Source organism: Oryctolagus cuniculus, chromosome 6, assembly GCF_051225735.1.
Source record: "Oryctolagus cuniculus isolate XC-2025 breed Fujian yellow rabbit chromosome 6, ASM5122573v1, whole genome shotgun sequence".
In the NCBI taxonomy this organism is placed as follows: domain Eukaryota; kingdom Metazoa; phylum Chordata; class Mammalia; order Lagomorpha; family Leporidae; genus Oryctolagus; species Oryctolagus cuniculus.
This window is the reverse complement of record NC_142872.1, coordinates 248,385-264,010: the sequence shown is the minus strand read 5'-3', so window position 1 is coordinate 264,010 and position 15,626 is coordinate 248,385.

Genomic DNA, 15,626 nt, shown 5'->3' with positions numbered 1-15,626 from the left:
TTTCTGCCTGACCCAGGGAAGAGTTTGGGGAGCCACAGAGCTGGAGAATGAGGTCCAGTGAGCAGGACAGAGTGGGGTTCAGGAGTCAGAAGAGGCAACACCCTCCACCCCCACCCCCTGGCCAGTGGGGGTTTCATCTGTTCCGGAAGCTTCTCTGACCTGCAGGGTGGGTCCTCTGAGCTCAGAGGCAAAGGGCCCCAGACTTTCCCTTTGTGTGAACAGAAATACCTAACAGGGGCTGGCACAGTGGTGCAGCAGGTAAAACCCTGGCCTGCAGTGCAGACATTCCTTATGGGTGCCAGATCAAGTCCTGGCGGCTCCACTTCCAATCCAGCTCCCTGCACATATGCCTGGGAAAGCAGTGGACCCCTGTACCCACATGGGAGACCCAGAGGATGCTCCTGGCTCCTGGCTTTGGCGTACTCAGCCCTGGCCATTGTGGCCATTATTGTGGCCATTTGAGGAGTAAACCAGTGGATGGAAGTCTCTCTCTCTCATGCTTCCTTTCAAATAAATTAATTGTTTTAAAAAAGAAATACCTAGCCGCTTTGTGTATTATGTGATGAGGTTCAAATGATGTAATAATTAGTAGTTTCTAAAAACTTATGTGCATTAAAGACATAATGTATTTTTTTAAGATTTATATATTTATTTGAAAGGCAGAATGACAGTGAGAGGAGAGATGGAGGCCTCCCATCCACTGGTTCACTTCCCAAATGATTGCAACAACTAAGGCTGGGCTGGACTGGAGCCAGGAGCCAGGGACTCCACCCTGGTCTCCCACGTAGATGGCAGTACTTGGGCCACCTTCAACTGCAGGAAGCTGGATTGGGAGTGGAGCAGCCGGGACTTGAACACACTCTGATATAGGATGCTGGGTGTCGTAAGAGGGGCTTAAGCTTTTGCACCAAAATGCCAGCCCTAAATAATGTATTTAAAAATTTTAAGTCTATTTGGAAGTAACAGGAAAGAGGAGAGAGAGAGAAAGAGAGAGAGAGAGAGATCTCCATCTGCTAGTTCACTCCCCAGATGGCTGCAACGGCAGAGGCTGGGTCAGGAAAAGCCAGGGGCCAGGAGCCCAGTTCAGGTCCCCCACCCCTCAAGCAGTGACTATTGCCGCCCAGAATGCACATTAGTAGGAGGCTGGAATCAGGAGAAGAGCCAGGATTCGAGCCCAGGCACTGACCTTGGATGTGGGCGTCCCCAGCTGCAGCTTCACCCTGTGCCTGACACCTGCTCCAAGAAGTAAAGACATTTTAAATTTCATTCCCGAATAGCTGCAGTCACCTGCTGTGCCAAGCGATGCCTGCACACCCATTGCCACCACCGTGCCACCACCTGTGCCACCCACCCGAGCCACACTGATGCGTACCAGGCCCTCCCTGCCAACCGTGGCAGTGGCCCCAAACCTGGCTGCACAAGGGGAGGGGTCTGTGGAAGGAGCCAGCACGTCATGTCCACCTGCAGGGACCAGGGGATTCTGCAGTCTCTGGACACTTGCTGCAGCACCAGGGTGCCTTGGCTCTGAAGAGGCAGCCAGGGCCGGTCCTGAGGTGCTCAGCTCATCTGAGCCAGACCCAAGGGGAGCCACAAGGCACAGGCTCCCCTGGGGCTGCAGGCCTGGCTCTGCCTGCCTCCCCCACCCGCCATGCCTGGGTTTGCTTGTCTTGTCTTTCCATTGGTCTGCAGGTGTCTGCTGTCACAGCCGTGGGCCCTCCCACGCACTTGTCTAGCTCCACGTCCCTGTACCCTCTTCCCTGCTGCTCAGCCTGGGAGCCGTGCTGAGCCACACAGGTGTGTCCCTGCTTGCCCTTGGCGGTGGCAGCTCCAAGCTTGGGACAGTCCATCTCCCGAGGGTCACTTGGTCCTGTGTGTTGTGTTTGTGCAGGGTCTCCTAGCCTGTGTGCGGCTCGGCTGTCCCTGCCTCCCCCATGCACTTTTCCAAGCTGCTCCTTTGCCAGCTCTGAAACCCAGGGTCTCTGCCCTGCCGACCCCTTCGTGCATGCGGTGATCCGGGCCTCTCTGCTTCTCCTGTCCCTCCCCCGCTGCCTTCCTCCTCGGCCTCCATCCTGGCTGTGCATGCGTCTGTTCCTCGCTTGTCCTTTGCACTTGGGGTTACAGAGTCGCTTTACCTGCCCCCCACCCCCCACCCCATGGTTTCAGTTGCTACAGTCTGAAGTCCCCGAGAGGGCGATTCAAACTCTGCCTCACCATGACTGGCATGGCGAGACTCCTGCCGCCCCGTCCTGGTTGGTCTGAGGCACCGGCTTTCCTCCGTGCACCCCACGGCATAAAAGGCGACACTGACTGGAATGACAGAGCATCCCCAGCAAGGAAAGGGGTTGCCGGACTTCCATGCAGCTGATTGCTACGACTGCTCCGTCTTATCGTCAGCTTATCTCTTACTGTGCATGATGCACTAATTCAGCCCCATCAGAGATGTGCACGTGCAGGGAAAGAACAGGGAGAGTTTATGGCCCAGGGTCTCTGGCATCCCTTGAGCTCTTGGAACGGAGCCCCCATGGGCTGGGGGGGGGGTCCAGCCAAGAGCCCTGGTTCCCGTGACTGCTCAGCTCTCCTGAAGGTTCGCACTGGAGGGCAAGGTGGTTGGATGACTTCTTCAAGACCTTGGAGTGGATGCTGGGGGTGCCCGCTGTGTGCGCAGCTCCCTGCTGGGACCCCTGGACAGAACACTGTACCCCAGGCACCTCTCTCTGTGGGCTGCATCTCCCACAAGAGCAAGACCAGAGCGCTGGCTGATTTTGGGGGGCGGGGGGCAGGCTAGGGTGGGTGTGGCTCCCAGGTTCTGTCCGGCGGCACTGCCTGCTCCGACCCACCCAGCCTCCTCAGGCTGTGAGTTAGAATTCCATCTGAATTTGCCAGCTCAGGCAGAGCCGAGGACTATTCTGCCCATGTGGAGGTGAAACTGGAGGCGCCAGTCAGGCAGAGCCCCAGGGCTGCACCCGCGTCGTGTGCTCTGGCCTCTCTCCCTCTTCTTCTTTTAAAAATAGTGCTATTTATTTTTAAAGATTTATTTATTTGAAAACCAGAGTTACAGAGAGTCAGAGGCACAGAGAAAGAGGGAGAGAGAGAGAGAGAGAGGACTTCCATCTGCTGGTTCACTCCCCAGATGGTTGCAATGGCCAGAGCTGCACCGATCTGAAGCCAGGGGCTTCTTCCCAATCTCCCACAGGACTTGGGCCATCCTCTACTGCTTTCCCAGGCCATAGCAGAGAGCTGGATTCGAAATGGGGCAGCCGGGACTTGAACCAGCACCCATATGGGATGCGGGCACTGCAGGCAATGGCTTTACCCTCTATGCCACAGCTCAAGTCCCAATGCTACATTATTTATGGATTTGAGAGGCAGAGGGAGTGCTCCCATCTACCGGCTCACTGCCCACCTGCCTGGAATGACCTGAGTCCATCCAGGTCTCCCGTGTGAGGGCGGGCAGGGTCCCAAGCTCTTGAGCCACCACCAATCTCAGGACCCAGAGCCACTGAGTGAGGGAGGGTATGGAGCTCAAGTCCTGGGGTCCCTACACGGGCAGCCCTGCATGCTGCGTCCTGGAATCCCAGAGATGGCCCACGGGGACACAACCAGTCTGGCTTCATGGATTCTGGGGGTCGCAGATCTGGGCTCAGAACTCCAGGGTCTACACAGGCTAGGGTGCTGGCTCCACCCCTGGCCGAGGCTCCGCCCCCGTGAGGCCAAGGCCTTAGAGCACAGCCTTTGCTAGCTGGGTTTGTGTGTCAGGAGCCCCTGCCACAGCTGCGCTTCTGAGTGAACACTGCCACCTTGTGGAAACACGCGGGGACCTCGGTGGAGCTGATAGTTCACTCCTGGGCTACAGGAAGACGGAAATCCAAACGTCACATTATTTGATATTTATTGCTGCTGTGCTCACAGTAGCTGAGATGCAGAAACGACAGTGGGCTAGTAGGTGAACACGTGGGGGTACACCCAACACCCAAAGAGCACAGTGTAGCGGGATTGGGTGGACACATGGGGGTGAACTCAGCACCAGGGAGGAAATGTAGCAGGAGTGGGTGGTCACATGTAGGAGTGAACCCAGGGAGTACAGAGTGTAGTGGGAGTGGGTGGTCACATGTAGGAGTGCACCAAGGGAGCACAGAGTGTAGTGGGAGTGGGTGGACACGTGTGGGGTGCACCCAGGGAGTTCAGAGTGTAGGGGGAGTGGGTGGACACACGTGGGGTGCACCCAGGGAGCACAGAGTGTAGTGGGAGTGGGTGGACTCGTGTGGGATGCACGCAGGGAGTACAGAGTGTAGTGGGAGTGAGTGGACACAAGTCGGGGTCCACCCAGGGAGTACAGAGTGTAGTGGGAGTGGATGGTCACATGTAAGAGTGCACCCAGGGAGCACAGAGTGTAGTGGGAGTGGGTGGACACGTGTGGAATGCACCCATGGAGTACAGAGTGTAGTGGGAGTGGGTGGACACATGTGGGGTGCACCCAGGGAGTACAGAGTGTAGTGGGAGTAGGTGGACACATGTGGGGTGCACCCAGGGAGTTCAGAGTGTAGGGGGAGTGGGTGGACACATGTGGGGAGCACCCAGGGAGTTCAGAGTGTAGTGGGAGTGGGTGGACACACGTGGGGGTGTACCCAGGGAGTGCAGAGAGTAGTGGGAGTGGGTGGACACGTGTGGGGTACACCCAGGGAGTTCAGAGTGTAGTGGGAGTGGGTGGACTTGTGTGGGATGCACCCAGGGAGTCCATAGTGTAGTGGGAGTGGGTAGACACACGTGGGTGCACCCAGAAGTACAGAGTGTAGTGGGAGTGGGTGGACACATGTGAGGTGCACCCAGTTAGTACAGAGTGTGATGGGAGTGTGTAGACACACGTGGGGGTGCACCCAGGGAGTCCAGAGTGTAGTGGGAGTGGATGGACACGTATGGGTTGCAGCAAGGAAGTGCAGAGTGTAGTGGGCGTGGGTGCACTCGTGTGGGGTGCACCCAGGTAGCACAGAGTGTAGTGGGCATCCGTGGTTACATGTAGGAGTGCACCCAGGGAGTACAGAGCATAGTGAGAGTGGGTGGACACACATAGGGTGTTCCCAGGGAGCACAGAGTGTAGTGGGAGTTGGTGGACACATGTGGGGTGCACCCAGGCAGTACAGAGTGTAGTGGGAGTGGGTGGACACACGTGGGGTGCACCGAGGGGGTACAGAGTGTAGTGGGAGTGGGTGGACATGTGTGGGTTGCAGCAAGCAGTACACAGTGTAGTGGGAGTGGGTGGACTCATGTGGGATGCACCCAGGGAGCACAGAGTGTAGTGGGAGTGGGTGGACACGTGTGGGGTGCACCCAGGGAGCACAGAGTATAGTGGGAGTGGGTGGACACATGTGGGGTGCACCCAGGGAGCACAGAGTGTAGTGGGTGTGGGTGCTCTCGTGTGGGGTGCACCCAAGGAGCACAGAGTGTAGTGGGAGTGCGTGGACACATGGAGGAGTGCACCCAGGGAGCACAGAATGTAGTGGGAGAGGGTGGACACGTGTGGAATGCACCCAGGGAGTACAGAGTGTAGGGGGAGTGGGTGGACACGTGTGGGGTGCACCCAGGGAGTTCAGAGTGTAGTGGGAGTGGGTGGACACACATTGGGTGCACCCAGGGAATACAGAGTGTAGTGGGAGTGGGTGGACACATGTGGGGTGCACCCAGGGAGTACAGAGTGTAGTGGGAGTAGGTGGACACATGTGGGGTGCACCCAGGGTGTACAGAGTGTAGTGGGAGTGGGTGGACACACGTGGGTGTGCACCCAGGGAGTACAGAGTGTAGTGGGAGTGGGTGGACACGTGTGGGTTGCAGCAAGGGTGTACAGAGTGTGGTGGGAGTGGGTAGACACACGTGGGTGCACCCAGGGAATACAGAGTGTAGTGGGAGTAGGTGGACGCATGTGGGGTGCACCCAGGGAGCACAGAGTGTAGTGGGAGTGCGTGGTCACATGTAGTATTGCACCCAGGGAATACAGAGTGTAGTGGAAGTGGGTGGACTCGTGTGGGGTGCACCCAGGGAGTCCAGAGTGTAGTGGGAGTGGCTGGACACGCGTAGGGTGCACCCAGGGAGTACAGAGTGTAGTGGGAATGGGTGGACACACGTGGGGTGCACCCAGTTAGTACAGAGTGTAGTGGGAGTGGGTGGACTCATGTGGGATGCACCCAGGGAGTAGAGAGTGTAGTGGCAGTGGGTGGACTCGTGTCGTGTGCACCCAGGGAGTCCATAGTGTAGTGGGAGTGGGTAGACACATGTGGGTGAATCCAGGGAGTACAGAGTGTAGTGGGAGTGGGTGAACACACGTGAGGTGCACCCAGTTAGTACAGAGTGTGATGGGAGTGGGTAGACACACGTGGGGTGCACCCATGGAGTCCAGAGAGTAGTGGGAGTGGGTGGACACACGTGGGGGTGCACGCAGGGAGTACAGAGTGTAGTGGGAATGGGTTTATGTGTGTGGGGTGCACCCAGGTAGTACACTGTGTAGTGGGAGTGGGTGGACACACTTGGGGTGCACCCAGGGAGTACAGAGTGTAGTGGGAGTGGGTGGACACGTGTCGGGTGCACTCAGCCTCCCAGGGGACATGGAACTGTCTGACAGCGTGCAGGGGAATGAGGCTTCCAGCATAGAGACACAGCCTGCGTCCGGGCAGGAGCTTAAATGCTGATCTCAAAGTGGAACCGAGGTTGCCAGAGCTCTCCAGGGCAAGCTGGGGACCCTGCTCCAAAGCAGAGTGAGGCAAGAGGAAGGGCTTGGTGTGCTCAGGGCAGAACTGGAACCATTTCCTGGGAGACCAAAGAGAGGTGCTCCCAGGCCCCAGATGCCGGGAAGTGAAGAAAGAAGGCAACGCACCCTGCCTGCTCCGCAGGCTGCTAGGGAGAAAACATCAGGGCTTGTGGCCTCAGCGCCCAGCTCATGGTCCTTGGATACCCCCAGCCTGGAACCCCTGATGCTCCTGTCCACCTCTGCCCACTGCCCTGGTGGTCCCTGGGCAGGGGCCGGGGCCCCAGTACCCTGCACCTCTGTCTTCAGCTCTGTGGCCCACTGCCCACTGCATCCCCCCTGGCTGCCAGGAGCTGCGAGGCCCTGAGCTGCCTCCTGGCCTGCTCTCTGTCTGCAGGCATCTCCTGTCCCATGTCAGAGGGGAACTGAGACCACCAGCTTCCCAGGCCTCCCCCTCCCCCCACTCCAGCAGCGACTGTGAGCCCTGAGGCTGCTTCCCCAGGCTCTGACTGCGAGGCTCGCTGGAGACCCCCCACGAGGGCCTCTCTGGGATGCCACATGCATTTAGTGCTCTGTGCGGGTTCCTGGACGGTGGTCTCCATGGCGTGCAGGCTCCAAGCACCTCTGCTTACCCCGGGCAGCTGCTCGGCCGAGGCAGTCCATGCCGTCCCTGCTCCACTGAGTTTCCACCTGGATGCCAGACCTCGTCAAACACCTTCCCGACACCTGTCGAGGCAGCTGCCTGTTTTTTGGATTTGAGTGTATCCATCTATTTACTGCCCATCGCCTACAAGGGCTTATTTTTTTGCAGGAAAATCCTGCAGGTGCAGTTTTCTCATAATTTTGCATTTTCATGAACTTCTTGAGGACCCCTTGTATGCATGCATTTCAAACTGGCTTTTAAAGATTTACTTGTTTATTTGAAAAGCAGAGTTACAGAGAGAGAGAGAGAGAGAGAGAGAGAGAGAGAGAGAGAGATCCTCCATCCTCTGGCTCACTCCCCAAATGGAGGCAAGGCCAGGGCTGGGCCAGGACAAAGCCAGGAGCCAGGCACACCATCCGGTTTCCCATATGGCTGGGACTTGGATCATTTTCTGCTGGTTTCCCAAGTGCATTAGCAGGGAGCTGGATTGGAAGTAGAGCAGCCGGGACCCAAACCGGTGCCCGTATGGGATGCTGGCACTGCAAGCAGTGGCTTTACCCACTACACCACAAGACTGGCCCATGATTTCAAAATACTTTTGTACCAGGCAAAACTTGTCTTCTAAGTTCATTTCTCACAAACTCTTGGGTCCTGTCATCTACCTGCCTGCCTCCAGGTCCACCTCCTGGGTCTGACCGGCATCCCGGACAGGTCTCGGCCCCCAGCACTTACCAAACAACTTGTTAGCTGAATGAAGGGATCTGTGTCAACAGCCCTGATCCACAGGGCTGCCTGACTGGTGGAAACAGCTGGTGTCTGTGCCCCAGCTCACATGCAGCTGGCATGTACTCTGACTCCAGCTCGCACGCAAGTGACCACTGCCGGGAGCAGCTCAGCAGAGCCCTGCCCTGCCCTGGAGTGGGCCCTGCTCTGAGACCCTCCTCTCCGCGCAGTCTGGCCAGCTCACAAGCTCAGCTTGCTCTGGCTGTGCCCGAAATCTGCCGTGGAGAGCTCACCTGCCCCAGGTGGGCCGCAGCTGGCAGATCCCAGCTGAGTCAGGCTCAGTGGGGCAGGCACTGGACCCAGCCCTGGCCTCCTCAGAAGGCAGCAGGGTTTGCAGTCCACACGACACGGCGAAGACAGATCCTAACTCTGCACCTGCAGCAGGGGTCTTACTTCCCGAGGTGTGTTGTGTGATAGAGACCCCACCCCATCCAGTCCCCTCCTCCTGCTGCTGGGCACCTTGGCCTCTGTTGCAGCCCCTGCTCGGCCATCCCTTCCAGGCCGCCCCCTCCCCTGCGTGCCTTCCTCATGCAGGCGCTGCCTCACCACCCTTCCCTCTCCCCTGGGACACCCCCTCCTCCCCCAGGCCCATGCTGACCTTCTCCAGAGAAGGCACAAGAGAACCCCACGGTCTGTTTGCTGAGTGTGCGCCCTAGATGTTTCCATTCCGCCTGGCCAGGCTGCTCTGGGAAGTTCGCTCTCTGAGAGGCTGAAGGCCGAGAGGGTGGACAGGGCGTGGGGCTAGAGAGAGCCCCACTCCTTGGAGGTGCCTGTTGCCGCCAGCGGGCAGGTGAGTGGTCTCTCTTCCCTGGAGCTCTCCTGTGGGTTAACCCCCAAAGGTGGCACCTGCACACTTGCTACATCTGTCATTCAGTCTCACGCAAACCTCTACCCAATTCAAATTCCCCAACAGCATGAGACGTCCTCACCCCTTCCACCAGCTTTCCCATTTTAAAGAGTCATTTATTTTATCTGAAAGATAGAGGTACAGAGACACAGAGAGAGAGAGAGAGAAATCCTCCATCCACTGGTTTATCCCCCCAAATGAACACAACAGCCGGAGTAGGGCCAGGCCAAAGCCAGGGGCCAAGAGCTTCTTCCAGGTCTCTCATGCGGGTACAGGGGCCCAAGCACTTAGGCCATCTTCTACTGTTTTCCCAGGCCATAGCAGAGAGCTGGATTTAAAGTGGAGCAGCCGGAACTCAAACCAGCACCCACATGGAATGCTGGCACTGCAGGCTACACCACAGTGCCAGCCCCTCCACCAACATTTTAAATCTTAGTAGCCTGGGGAGATTTGGGGCGAGGATAGCAGCTGTGGGCTGGGGGAGGAGTTAGGTCAGGTTGAATGACAAGTGGGTGCCCAGGAGGCAGAATCTTGGGGACTCTGAAAACCACAGCTGAAATCAGGACACTAACCTGCCCTGTGACCACTTTCCAGGGTCCTTGGCCATCCCAAAGGCGCCTGTTTAGAAAGAGCATCCAGCAGGCAGGCATTCTGTGCAGGCTAAACTGCCACGTGGGACATGGGTGCCCCGTATCGGAGTGCCTGGGCACTTGCCCCAGCTCTGCTTCCCATTCCAGTTCCCTGCTGACCTGCACCCTGGGAGGCAGCAGTGATGGCTCGAGGACCTGGGACCCTGTGCACACATGGGAGACCTGAGTTAAACTCCTGGCTCCTGGCACCAGCCTTGCCCACCTGTCTGGCACCTGAGGAGTTAGTCGCAGATGGGAGATCTCTGTCTCTCTACCTTTCAAATAAATGACAATAAAAATAATTAAAAGCAGTTGCCCCTCTTCCAGGCCAGCTCTCTGCTGTGGCCAGGGAGTGCAGTGGAGGATGGCCCAAGTTCTTGGGCCCTGCACCCCATGGGAGACCAGGATAAGTATCTGGCTCCTGCCATCGGATCAGCGCGGTGTGCCGGCCACAGCGTTCTGGCCGCGGCGGCCATTGGAGGGTGAAGCAATGGCAAAGGAAGACCTTTTTCTCTGTCTCTCTCTCTCACTGTCCACTCTGCCCGTCAAAAAAAATTTAAATGAGAAAGAGTCACTTTTTTAAAAAAAAGGAGGCTCCTGGGCAGAGCCAGGTCCCACTTGGGTCCCTGTGGTGCGACTCTGAGACCTGGTTCTGGGTCCTCAGGGCCCGTGTGCTTTCTGGACATTCATCTGGCATCCAAAACATGGTTTGTGAGTATTTCCCCCATCTTATAGCCTGTCTGTTCACTCTGTGTCCTTTGATGCACAAAAGATTTAAATTATGACAAAGTACTGTTATTTTTCTGCTTCTGATGTCTCGGCTAAGACACTCTTGCAGGATCCAGTGCCGTGATCGCCGTGTCTCCCTGTGAGGGTCTTGCGGTGACACTCGAAGCTTGGAATTCTCATGGCCTCAGGAAGTTTGCAGAAAAACCCCCTTCCCACGTTACATGGTCTTGACACCCTCATTGGAATCAGCTGACCATTTGCATGGAATCTGTACACCAACTGCCTATGGAGCTGGGACCTCCCTGGAGGTGATCAGGGTCCAGGGCAGGCCTACTGGCCTGGGGAGAGCAGCAGCAGAGACCTGGGCACCCGCTCCTAGAGTGTGCCGGTGAAAGGGAGATCCCTGAGGGCACGGAGAGGAGATGGTCTCCTACACACCAGGACGAGGCCTTGGCAGGGGCCTAGCCTGCAGCTCCCAACCCGCCGTGGGCACAGGGACCTCGGCCAACTGAACTGCATATTCCAGCCCTCACTGTGGGCACAGGGACCTCCGCCATCTGAGCTGCATCTTCCCGCCCCTCACTGTGGGCACAGGGACCTCCGCCGTCTGAACTGCACCTTCATGCCCCTCACTGTGGGCATGGGGACCTCCACCATCTGAACTGCACTTTCCCACCCCTCACTGTAGGCACAGGGACCTCCACCATCTGAACTGCACTTTCCCGCCCCTCACTGTAGGCACAGGGACCTCCACCATCTGAACTGCACTTTCCCACCCCTCACTGTAGGCACAGGGACCTCCACCATCTGAGCTGCACCTTTCAGCCCCTCACTGTGGGCACAGGGACCTCCACCATCTGAACTGCACCTTCCCGCCCCTCACTGTGGGCACAGGGACCTTGTCCATCTGAGCTGCCATCCCTGTCGACGTAACTGCCCAAGTACAGGGCTTCTCTCCGGCTCTTGGTCCAGAGCCCTGTGTTGATGACTTCACTATAGCAACTTTTGAAGTCAGGGAGCATGCGAACTTCAGCTTTCTTCCTCCGAATGTTGCTGTGGCTATCAGTGTCTCCGAGATTTGATATAAATTTTCAGATCAGATTTTCTGCTTCTGTGTTTTTAGACAAACATGTCGCTGAGTTCTCACAGAGGCCATGCAGTCTGCAGGGCTGCAGACCCCGCCCCTCGGCGCGGGCTGGCTTCCCATCCTGCACAGCGGTTCTCCGTGTCCAGTTTTTGTTTTATTTATTTTTCTTTCTTGATGCTTCCCTGTGGCGGCTGGGGCTGCCTGTGATGAACACAGTGTGGACCGTGGATGGGATGGTGCTGGCCATGAGCTCTGCTTCTCACGGTCTGCGGGCTGGACACTGGAGACCCAGCAAGGCAGGTCTGCCTCCTGGTATGTAGGAGATGCCTCTCCCGGTCCTCACCTGGCAGACACAGCGACTGTCTGTGGATCTTCTTTTCCCAGGGCACCAAAGTTGATTCAAGGCTTCCTCCTGCCCTAAGCCCCACCTCCAGGTGCTACCACACAGATGTGGAATCGTGTCCTGATTTACTGTGCTCTGAAACACAGTACATGCAATCCTGCTCCTTAGCTGTTCTCGTGTGCACAGCACGGTACAGCTGCCAAATGCACGCATCCCTGGGGGCCTTTCTTTGCATTGCTGTGCGCTCCCGAGAGCCGACCCCACCCCTTCCCCACACCCAGTCCCCAGCCCAGGAGACAGCACACTAAATGGGAATGCTTTAGAGAACTCCCACCAGTGGGTCTTGCCTTTTTGTGCCCAACTTACTTCACTTACCATAGTCTCCTGCGGGATCACCCAGGCTGTCACAGGGGCAGCACCCCTCCCTCTGTGGCTGAGCGCAGTCACTGTGTGTGTCCTGCAGGATCACCCAGGCTGTCAGAGGGATCTGTTGCAGGGTGCTGATGTGGGTGCTGTTGCAGGGGCCATGTGGGTGCTGATATGGGTGCTGTTACAGGGTGCTGATGTGGTGCTGATGTGGGTGCTGATGTGGTGCTGATGTGGGTGCTGTTGCAGGGTGCATGGGCTTCCCTCCTTGGCCTTGGTGGCAGCCTGGTGTAAGTGCACTTGGCTGGGCTGAGTCAGCCTGGATTTGTGGTGTGCGTGCACACACACACACACACACACACACGTGGGCGCGTGCCTATACGCTCATGAGCTGAGCTCATTCTGCTTGTGGCTGGCAGTTGGGGTGAGATCTTTTCTGCTTGAGCTCTTTCTCAGGCTCCATTTCAAGTGACTCATGAGTAGGTTTTGACTTCTCCCCAGAGAGACCCCCCTGCCTGGCCCCATAACCCTCTCAATTCGGCAATGTCTCCTGATAAGGGGCCCTCTCCATACTCCTTCCAGACCACCCTAGAGGGCAGCTGGTCTCCCCAGCCCAGCCTCTCACATGATCTCCCAGGTCCCAGTGCAGGGAGCCAGGAGCCTCAGGACTCTGTCAGCTAGGGAGAAGGTGTCCACTCTTTCTCTGCCTCTGAGAGTCCTCAGGAGGGCCCACATATCCCTCTCCCTCTCCCACCCTCACTCTGCTGGGTGAAGTGCAGAAACTTCTATCATGAACTGAGCCCAGATCTGCCTGGACACATCAAGGACATGTCCTGTGCTGATTGCTGCGCACCACAGCTCTAGGAGGCGGGGCTGTCCCTGTCCATCCCTGACTGTGGCCCAGGTCTAGGAGGTGGGGCTTTCCCTGTCCATCCCTGACTGTGGCCCAGGTCTAGGAGGTGGGGCTGTCCCTGTTCATCCCTGACTGTGGCCCAGGTCTAGGAGGTGGAGTTGTCCCTGTCCATCTCTGACTGTGGCCCAGGTCTACGAGGCAGGGCTGTCCCTGTCCACCTCTGACTGTGGCCCAGGTCTAGGAGGCAGGACTGTCCCTGTCCATCCCTGACTGTGGCCCAGGTCTAGGAGGCAGGGCTGTCCCTGTCCACCCCTGACTATGGCCCAGGTCTAGGAGGTGAGGCTGTCCCTGTCCATCTCTGACTGTGGCCCAGGTCTAGGAGGTGGAGCTGTCCCTGTTCATCTCTGACTGTGGCCCAGGTCTAGGAGGCAGGACTGTCCCTGTCCATCCCTGATTGTGGCCAGGTCTAGGAGGCAGGGCTGTCCCTGTCCACCTCTGACTGTGGCCCAGGTCTAAGAGGTGGGGCTGTCCCTGTCCATCTCCATCTCTGACTGTGGCCCAGGTCTAAGAGGTGGGGCTGTCCCTGTACACCCCTGACTATGGCCCAGGTCTAGGAGGCGGGGCTGTCCCTGTCCATCCCTGACTGTGGCCCAGGTCTAGGAGGTGGAGTTGTCCCTGTCCATCTCTGAATGTAGCCCAGGTCTAGGAGGCAGGGCTGTCCCTGTCCATCCCTGCCTGTAGCCCAGGTCTAAGAGGTGGGGTTGTCTCTGTCCATCTCTGACTGTGGCCCAGGTCTAGGAGGCAGGACTGTCCCTATCCATCCCTGACTGTGGCCCAGGTCTAGGAGGTGGGGCTGTCCCTGTCCATCTCTGACTGTGGCCCAGGTCTAGGAGGCGGGGCTGTCCCTGTCCATCTCTGACTGTGGCCCAGGTCTAGGATGCAGGGCTGTCCCTGTTCATCTCTGTAGCCCAGGTCTAGGAGGCAGGGCTGTCCCTGTCCATCCCTGCCTGTAGCCCAGGTCTAAGAGGTGGGGCTGTCCCTGTCCATCTCTGACTGTGGCCCAGGTCTAGGAGGCGGGGCTGTCCCTGTTCATCTCTGTAGCCCAGGTCTAGGAGGCAGGGCTGTCCCTGTCCATCCCTGCCTGTAGCCCAGGTCTAAGAGGTGGGGCTGTCCCTGTCCATCTCTGACTGTGGCCCAGGTCTAGGAGGCGGGGCTGTCCCTGTCACTCCCCATCTTCGTGGAGGAACGACACAGGACCCTGCGCTGTTCTTTTGTCTGCTCAGCCCTCCCCGGGTTTGCTGCTGGTTCTTCCCGGGTTGGCTACCAACCCTTCCACCTCCGTGGAAGGGCGGTTCCCCCTGCCACATTCCCCACTTCCGCGGGGGAGCGGCACACCGCCGGCCGGCTCTCTCGGGGGCTGCACAGGTGTTCCTTCAGATAGATGTTCCCCCGTGCATGTTGTCTCTCTCCTCCTTTATAGTCCTCTTCCGCCAATCCCAACTCGGCTGCCCACACGCCGAGTACGCTGCTCTCCTCCAATCAGGAGCAGGTCCTACAGTTTATTGGTTGAACTGGAGGCAGCTGTGTAGAAGCTGTTTCCTCCTCTCCCAGTGCCATATTGTGGGAGAGCAGATGCATAGAATAAGTCTTAATTCCAGTAACTTAGTCTAGTCCGAGTTGCTCCCAGTTGCTCCCCACAGTCCCTGTCCATCTCTGCCTGTAGCCCAGGTCTAAGAGGTGGGGCTGTCCATCCCTGACTGTGGCCCAGGTCTAAGAGGTGGGGCTGTCCCTGTCCATCTCTGACTGTGGCCCAGGTCTAGGAGGCAGGACTGTCCCTGTCCATCCCTGACTGTGGCCCAGGTCTAGGATGCGGGGCTGTCCCTGTCCATCTCTGACTGTGGCCCAGGTCTAGGAGGCGGGGCTGTCCCTGTCCATCTCTGACTGTGGCCCAGGTCTAAGAGGTGGGGCTGTCCCTGTCCATCTCTGACTGCGGCCCAGGTCTAGGAGGTGGGGCTGTCCCTGTCCATCTCTGACTGTGGCCCAGGTCTAAGAGGTGGGGCTGTTCCTGTCCATCTCTGCCTGTAGCCCAGGTCTAGGAGGCAGGACTGTCCCTGTCCATCTCTGCCTGTAGCCCAGGTCTAAGAGGTGGGGCTGTCCCTGTCCATCTCTGCCTGTAGCCCAGGTCTAAGAGGTGGGGCTGTCCCTGTCCATCTCTGCCTGTAGCCCAGGTCTAAGAGGTGGGGCTGTCCCTGTCCATCTCTGACTGTGGCCCAGGTCTAGGAGGCGGGGCTGTCCCTGTCCATCTCTGCCTGTAGCCCAGGTCTAAGAGGTGGGGCTGTCCCTGTCCATCTCTGACTGTGGCCCAGGTCTAGGAGGCGGGGCTGTCCCTGTCCATCTCTGCCTGTAGCCCAGGTCTAGGAGGCAGGACTGTCCCTGTCCATCTCTGCCTGTAGCCCAGGTCTAAGAGGTGGGGCTGTCCCTGTCCATCTCTGCCTGTAGCCCAGGTCTAAGAGGTGGGGCTGTCCCTGTCCATCTCTGCCTGTAGCCCAGGTCTAAGAGGTGGGGCTGTCCCTGTCCATCTCTGACTGTGGCCCAGGTCTAGGAGGCGGGGCT